The sequence below is a fragment of the Somniosus microcephalus genome, chromosome 8 (assembly GCF_052327205.1).
Source record: "Somniosus microcephalus isolate GS21.2 chromosome 8, FLI_Smic_1.0, whole genome shotgun sequence".
NCBI classification, from domain to species: Eukaryota; Metazoa; Chordata; class Chondrichthyes; order Squaliformes; family Somniosidae; genus Somniosus; species Somniosus microcephalus.
Genome location: NC_140994.1, coordinates 208,058,539 through 208,067,427, shown reverse-complemented (window position 1 = coordinate 208,067,427; position 8,889 = coordinate 208,058,539). Strand labels below are relative to the sequence as shown.

Here is an 8,889-nt window from a genome sequence, read left to right as displayed (position 1 = left end):
ATAAATGCTGCTGCATCTTTGTGGCATTCTTTACATATGGCTTTCTACAGTGTTTGCACATGTACACAGTCTTTCCATCTTTAATGCCTGGGGTAAAATGCTTCCACACATCCGACGGTAAACGTGGCATTGTTCTAGGCAGAGAAATAAAGGGCATTCATCTCTGTGTCGAACTGCGGTCAATCAGCACGATTGCAACAGGGTGAGTACATTTTTGCTGATGCTCCATGTGATGGAAGCATGACCTGTACACACACGACGCTACATCACCAATAGTGTATTATTTTGTATATTTTAAATTGAAGGACAACAGAGTTCAACAAGTAACTGGTTTATTTGGTATAAAGTCTGATTTACTTACTGCATCATCACAACATCAGCAGAAAACAAAATGACTTCTCTCAGGACCCCTAACCTGGATCTTAAAAAAACTATAGCAGTCTTACAGATGCCTGCAGGCCAATCACAATTCGATATGCAAATCTTACAAATAGAGGGAGCTAATCGCTCATCCACTCATCCAACCAATCAGGACACATTTGTTCACAGTCACACACAAAACTTGTAATTATTAAAACAAGCCAAGTAAGAAGATAAACATATATTGATTAAGAAATTCCTTAATAATTAAGATTCCATCTCTGTTAGTAATTTTAAGAGAGGACCTGTGGAAAAAAAAGAAAGAAATACAAAAAAAACAATATTATGCTAGCATGTGCTTTTTTGGGCAAAATTCCCAAAATTCCCAAGCTAAACTTCCCGTGGAAAATTTCCGGAAATTTACCGGAAACTTTCCACCCCTTTGCAACCCTACACATCTGTATTAAACACAAAGGTAACATTAAAGCCAGCAAGGCAGCTGGACACTTTACTTTGCATCAGGATTATGAAAGCAAAAATTGCATTTATTCGATGCCTAATCACATCTCTGAAAAGTGTCCCAAAGCATTTCACACACAATAGATTATTTTGAAATGCAGTGAATGTTGTTGTGCAGGCAAGCAAATGTTGCAGCCATCATGTGCACAAGAGTTGTAAAACAGCAATCAAATAAATGACCAGTTGTGCTGTTTTGTGGTAGCATTGGTGGAGGGAGAAATGTTAAATTAGAATAAAATCCATGCTCTTGTCTGAGTAGTGCCATGGGATATATAATATCCACCTGAAGTGGGGGAACGGGCAGAACATCTCATGTCTAATCTGAAGGGCAGCACCTCCAATGACATGGCACTACATCAGTACTGCACTCGAATGTCAATCTAGATGATGTGCTCAAACCCTGGTGTGGTTTGATCCTGTGACCAAGAAGACTATCAAATGACATTTAAGAGATAAAGCTAGGATAGAAACATGGCTTAAAGTTGCAATTCTAACAAAAATATACTATTTCTGTCAATTTTAAAACTCATCACATTCTTTCTGAAAAAATAGGTGGTACAATAAGTTAAGACTATGCCAACTTGCTTTTGTGGTAACACTGTCACCCCTGAGCCAGAGGCTTGTGGGTTCAAGTCTCAATCCAGAGTTTGAATACGTAATCTAGGGTGAAATTTCAGTGCAGCTCTGAGGTGCTGCATTGCTGAAGGTGCTGGGGGCTCAAATGGGCTGGGCAGTGCGCATTCTTTAGGTGTTATGCAGCCACCCAACATTCAAAAATGGTGTCCGAGCTGTGAGCGCACACTTCTGACAGGAAGTGCGCAGAACGACGTCTTGGTAAAGGCGTCTGTGCGCGTGCACCTAAAGACCACCGGCAGCATGCATATAAGCAGATCGTGACGCGAATCAGTGTGCAACGCTGATTTGACACCAGCGCTGCCATTTTCAAACTACACATTCCAATCAATGCCCTATCTTAACCTCGCACAGCTGAACATGATGTTAAACAAAATGAAGGACCCTCCCACCAGCGCTATTTAAAGGGATCATGAACTACTTGCTGGTTAGTTGCTGGATTATTTCTTCTGGCTGCTGGCGCAATTGCATGTGTTTTTGGAGCTTTCCTATACTTGGCTAAAGTTTTAATACTCTACAGGGAATGGTCTGGCTGGTGCTGAAACTTGTGCTGAAACAAGTTGCTTCCAGTCATGGGTCGCCTGGTAGGGCTTCTTCTGGGAATTGAGCATGACTGGGAGAATGAAGAGAGGCCACACAGAGCAGGACAAGCTGCTAGAAGAGGAAGAAAGAGGAGAGGGAGAAGGGATCTCAGCGGGAGGCCATATCCGCCATGGGTCTTCAGGGAGCAACTCTCTTACATTAGCTTCGGCGAGGACCAATGCTTAAGACGTCTTTGCTTCACAAAAGAGTGTGCAACTGAAATCTGGCAACAGCTGCAGCCACAACTGCAACCTCAAAGCAGGGCAAGGACAGCATTGCCTGTGGCTGTCAAGGGTACCATAACTCTTTTATGTGTCTGTCACTTTCTAGACTACTGCTGGAGATACAAGCAGCATCTTGCAGTTTGCAGTGCACTGCTGCATTAGGGAGTTCACTGAGTCTCTCTATACGCAGAGAAACAGTTTTATCTCATTCCCTCTTGCCAGAGACAAGCAGACGGAGCGAGCACGAGGGTTTGCACGGATTGCAGGCTTCCCCATGGTGCAGGGTGTCATTGACTGCATGCACATTGCCTTGCATGTACCTCATGTGAACGTGACCATTTTCACAAACCAACAGTCCCACACACCTTACCTTTCCTATATCACTGATCATTACATCGTTCTCTTTCCGACAGCACAAAAATAGAAACCATCAGAAAATGCGCATTCCAAACCAATTTTATAAATGCAATCATTACATAATTCATACAAAATTAAACTAATCACCCTTGTGCATTTCCTTAGTGCCTGTCTTCCGTATCCCTTTGTCTATCACAAGGTGATTCCCCAGTGGCTGCAGCATGGGTGGTGGAAGCCTGCTGATCTTCAATTGAGGAGACTGAAAATGGCCTTGGAGGGCTTGGCTTCAGACTGCACCATATTGGCTTGGGCTGCAGCAGTTGACAGATTTCTGCTGGCTGGCTGACAGGAAACAGCAAGGGCACTGTCGGAGTGGCAGGGGTGGGAGGAGGAATGCTGTCATCCGGAGAGAGGACAGCAGGTTTGTGTTCAATGGAGCCACTGCCACTCTCCCGGGGAGGTGCCTCAGCAATCCTACTGATCTGCTGGAGATCAGATTGATGGACTGCTGTGATGCCCTGGAAGCCCCTTTGAACAGTGGTATCCAGAGCCACGATGGTAGCAGTCTAAGCTTGCAAGGCAGCAGAATGAGCTTGCAAGGCAGCAGTCTCAGCTTCCACTGCAGCACTCAGACCTTTGATGGAATCTGTTTGTGCTGCAGTGGAAGCTGTTTGTGCTCCAATGGAAGCTGTGATATCGGCCATCGGATGCTACATCATGGTGGGTTCCATAGGTGTGCTGATGGAGGTGACCACCTGTTCCATATTGGAAAGGATGGGCTCCAAGCAATGTGCAAAGCCCTGTGCCAAGTTGGTGCTGGACACATCCAAGCTCCTTGACATTGTATGCAATCATTCTGGCAGGCTTTCCAGTGCACCCAAGCATTTGGTTGTGTACACCCATCAGCCTTCTTCTGTAACCTGGTCCATCGAAGTCCTCATCTGATTCCTCTGCCCGCCAGTGAGCTGGCACTTGCACTATCCTTTCCCCTGCCCTGGCTCCTACGCACTTGTACCTGGTGTCTCACCACGTTCAGATTTCTCCTCTATCTTAGCCTCTGAAATACGCGCAGTGTCAGTCTCTGATCTTGTGACTGCGAGTGTAAGATCAAGTGACAGTGTGTCTTCATCTTCACTGTCTTCTTCCTCTTTCTCCTGTGACTGGGTAGGTTCCAGTTCTTAGATATCTGAAAAGAAAAAGGGACCAGGGTTGGGTTGTAGTGAGGGAGGAGGAGAAAGTAGGAAGTGCATGCTTACACCATCTGCAGCTTATAAATCAACATCCTGGGGGGTCACCATTAACCAGAAACCTAACTGGACCAGCCACATAAATACTGTGGCAACAAGAGCAGGTCAGAGGCAGGGTATTCTGCGGCGAGTGTCTCACCTCATGACTTCCAAAAGCCTTTCCACCATCTACAAGGCACAAGTAAGGAGTGTGATGGAATACTCTCCACTTGCCTGGATGAGTGCAGCTCCAACAACACTCAAGAAGCTTGACACCATCCAGGACAAAGCAGCCTGCTCGATTGGCACCCCATCTACCACCTTAAACATTCACTCCCTCCACCACCGACGTACTGTGGCTGCAGTGTGTACCATCTACAAGATGCACTGTAGCAACTCACCAAGGCTTCTTCGGCAGCACCTCCCAAACTCGCGGCCTCTTTCACCTAGAAGGACAAGGGCAGCAGGCGCATGGGAACACCACCACCTCCAAGTTCCCCTCCAAGTCACACACCATCCTGACTTAGAAGTATATCGCCGATCCTTCATCGTCGCTGGGTCAAAATCCTGGAACTCCCTCCCTAACAGCACTGTGGGAGTATCATCACCACAAGGACTGCAGCGGTTCAAGAAGGCGGCTCACCACCACCTTCTCAAGGGCAGCTAGGGATGGGCAATAAATACTGGCCGTGCCAGCGACACCCACATCCCATAAACAAATAAAAAAAAAGAGATTTTGGGATGAGGGAGAAATGGGAAGAGAGGAGAAGGATTAGGTATACAGATAACCTCATCATTGATCCCTCCAGCCCTGCCAGTGGTCACAGCCTCAGCGATGCCCCTTCCCATAATGTCCATCACTGTCTCCTCTATGGGGGTTAAAACATAAAGGCACATTTGTCCTCCTCCAACTCTTTCCTGCTGCCTCCTGTTATGCACCACTTTCTCCTGCAAGAAAGAGGGAAGTGTGTCAATGAGTGTCCTGCAATATGTTTGGGTACTGTGGCTGTCATGGTTGACTAGCTGCCAGTGCGTGTGTTGTAGGTGCGAGGCTTGTAGCAGTGCTAACTCTGTAAGGGTGAGGCAAAGCATATGAATCGAAGGGTTGAGTGCTGATTGATAGAGATTGTCACTAGGTGGGTGATGGGAGTGTAGTGAATTGAGCAGTGGATAAAGCTAGTGGTGGAGTTGATGAACTCACTCATCTTGACAACTTGTGTCAGATTGTTAAACTTCTTCCTGCACTGTATCCATGTTCTTGGAGCTACACGCCTGGCACTGACCTCCACCATTACTTCTTCCCACTGCCTCCTGAGCCTATAACTGGAGGACCTCCTGCTCCCTTGCGGATACAGGATGTCTCTCCTTCTCTCCAACTCTTGCACCAAGACCTGCAGTGCATTGTCAGAAAACCTTGGTGCATGTTCTCTTGCACGTTCAGCCATTCTTCAAAGTATCACAGCACAGCATCAGTTTTTTTAAAAACTCCCACCACTTCTTACAGCCACAATGCACTTCCCCTTTAAGAGGTGCAGGCTGCTTTTAAATAGTGCTAGCCACTCGCGATAATCGGCCCCCTGTTGATGGGTGCAGCCAACGAACAGCAGGGGTAATAATGGCTGCATGCAGCAATCATTTAAACTAGTAGGCAACATCAATTTAACATGCTGCCTACATTGCAATGAACGGTCGCGGGTTAATTGCGTACCGTGATCCCCATGCCCGTTTCTGGGGTTATCTAATTTAACCCCCACTGTCTATTGAATGAAATGTTAAACCAAGGGGAAGGCCCAATCAGCATGTTCAGATATATATAAAACATCCCATCCACTATTTGAAGAAGAGTGAAGAGTTTTCTTAGAGTTCTGATCAACATTCATCTCTTAACGAACACCAGCATAACAGTTTTTCCTTCTTTCTTTTACCTCTGGAATCTTTGCTTAAATCCAGCTCACAATGATGGGAAGAATATTTTTCTTTTTGCTAGCTGAAAATCTACTAAGTGAATTAATGGGGCAGTAATTCCTCCCCAAACGCGTGAGTACGGAAGGGGTACTCACGCGTCTGGCCGGAGGAAATGCCGGTTTTCAGCATGCACAGCGCATGCGCTGAAAACCGGCATTTCCTCTCCTCTAACCCAAGAGGTGAAGAGGCTAGCGCGTGCGCTGTAGGGGGCAGCGCGTGCGTCTTGGATTTCCTCTGTTTTGGGGGATTTGCGCATGTGTAAAGGCCTCCGGTCTTTATGCTTGTAAAAAGCACACGTAAGTATTTATTTTTACAGGTAAGTGGTGTTTTAGTGCAATTTAGAAAAAAAATTTCCACTGGTTTATTATTTTAAAGAATCTACAATAAGGTAAGTTTAGTTTTAGACCCTTTTTATTAAAAATTTATTTTTTTCAAAAAAAAAATTATTGTTTAAATTACTTTTTTTAACTTATTTATACTTAATTTAATGATTGGGATGTTTTTAACATTTTTATTTAAAGTTTAAGTAGTGTTTTGGGGTGCAGTACTTTTCATGAGTTTGACAGTTCTTACTCTCAAACTTATGAATGAAGTTTCCCCTCCCCTGATTGGCTGAACAGTGCTCACCTGATCCCAGCCGGCACATCGCACTAACTACGCCGCTGGGTCAGGTTAGCACAGCGCGCCGACATCAGAACCAGGCCACTGACAGGAAATCCACTGCGGGCCAGGTTTCAGAAGTCGGCGCGCCGGGTAAGTGCACATCGGGGGCTTGCACGCGCGGCAAGCCCCCGACACCAAGTTCTGGGCCAATGTTGAGACAGTGTCAACTCTGGTAATCATTAAGCCAGAGCAGAAACATAAGTAGGACAAAGAGAAAGGTTCTGCTGAGGGAGTATGAGCAGCTAGGGGCTAAATTAAAAAGCAGAACCACAAAGGTAATAATCTCTGGATTACTACCTGAGCCATGAGCAAATTGGCATAGGGTAGATAAGATCAGAGAGATGCACGAAGATTGGTGTGGAAGAAATGGGTTTTGATTCCTGGGGCACTGGCACCAGTACTGGGATAAGAGGGAGCTGTTTCGTCGGGACGGGCTTCATTTGAACCAAGCTGGGACCAGTGTCCTGGTGAATCAAATAACTAGGGTTGTAGATAGGGCTTTAAACTAAATAGTGGGGGGAGGGGGGGAGGGATATGCTGAGTGGAAATTTAAAAAGTCAAAGAAAAATGAGAAGGCAATAGTGCAGGGTAGCGATAGGGGTAATGATAACCAGAGTGTGACAGGAAGGGACAGAGCATATACACATAAGAGTGCATCAGAAAGAGGGGTCAGAGTAGGGAAAATGGTAAAAAGACAAAATTAAAAAAGCTTTATATCTGAACGCACGCAGCATTCATAACAAGATAGATGAGTTGACAGCACAAATAGAAATAAATGGGTATGATCTGATAGCCATTACAGAGACATGGTTGCAAGGTGACCAAGGCTGGGAACTGAACATTCTGGGGTATTTGCCATTTCATAAGGATAGGCAGAAAGGAAAAGGAGGTGGTGTAGCTCTGGTAATAAGGGATGAGATCAGTGCAGTAATGAGAAATGATATTGGCCTAGAAGATCAAGATGTGGAATCAGTTTGGGTGGAGATAAGAAATAATGGCCTAGAAATTCAGTTGGCTGCGCCAGCCGTTAGCGCCTTAGGAGGAGTAGATCTCGAGCGCTAGGCGCTTAGCGCCCGGGCGCAGCGCGATCTGCGCCTCGCCCCAACTTCAGTAGACATTTAGCGCCGGCGCAAAGTCTTTGCGCGCGCTCAGCTGCGCGCGCAGATCATGACGTCATTTCCTCGTGCAACGCCCTTTGTGCACCCCAAACCGGAACTTCAGTCGCGCTGCCCCATTGTGCGCCTGGCGGCCCTAACGACTGTGGAGTGAAACGGTGCACATCCGATGCGGGCCGCGGGGAGCGCAAATTAAAGGGCACTTCCCCTGCACTATAAAGGGCAGCCATTTTGCAGCACTCACTCTTGTGAGACGGATTTTTGGAGAGAGACCAAGGTAGAGAGCTTACTGCTTTGGCCCAACACTAGGACAGGTATTTCTGGCTTCAGGTCACAGCTTTGCAATTTTCTTTGCCTTCATTGATATCTAATTGTTTGCCAGCATATTATGGGGGCTGTCAACGCTGGCTTGCAGCATTACGTCCAAAGGGCTCACAGACGCCGTGAGAGAGTGGCAGCTCTGGCTAGATGCAGAGGGGGCAACAGGCGTCGTCAAGGGAGGCCTTACCCACTCAGGGTATACCGCCAGCAGTTCTCCTATGTCAACATGTCTGACGAGCAGTGTGTTAGGAGGCTGCGATTCAGAAGGGAGGTGGTCACAGAGATCTGCCAGCTGCTTCAGAGAGATCTGCAGCCACAGCTGAGGTGCAGGACGTCTCTGTCGGTGGCAGTGAAGGTGACGGTGGCTCTGAACTTCTATGCCACCGGCTCCTTCCAATCCGCTGCTGGGGACATTGCTAACATCTCCCAGTTCGCCGTGCATTGCTGCATCCGCCAGGTGACCAATGCCCTTTTCAGAAGGAGACGTCAATTCATCTCCTTCCCCATGACCCTGGAGAAGCAGCAGCAGCGTGCAATGGGATTTGCAAGAATAGCGGCCTTCCCCATGGTGCAGGGCGCCATTGACTGCACGCATGTGGCTTTGCGGGCACCTCTGGAGAATGCCGAGGATTACCGCAACTGGAAGGGCTACCATTCCCTCAATGTACAGCTGGTGTGTGACCACAGGCAGCGCATCCTAGCTGTCAATGCCTGCTTTCCAGGCAGCAGCCACGATGCCTTTATCCTGCGACAGACAACTGTGGCTGACATGTTCCAGGCACAGCCTCACCCAAGAGGTTGGCTTATCGGGGACAAAGGCTACCCTTTGTGTACCTGGCTCATGACCCCGCTCCACGCGCCCAGGACCCCTGCTGAAGAGCGATATAACGAGAGCCATCAAGCGACCAGGAACATCATCGAACA

The 8,889-nt window shown here is 47.2% G+C and overlaps 1 pseudogene; it reads right to left on the bottom strand.

Moving 5' to 3' along the window:
- Positions 1 to 2,921: 2,921 nt before the first annotated feature.
- Positions 2,922 to 5,621, bottom strand: LOC147114066 (uncharacterized; annotated as a pseudogene).
- Between the last annotated feature and the right edge of the window lie 3,268 nt (positions 5,622 to 8,889).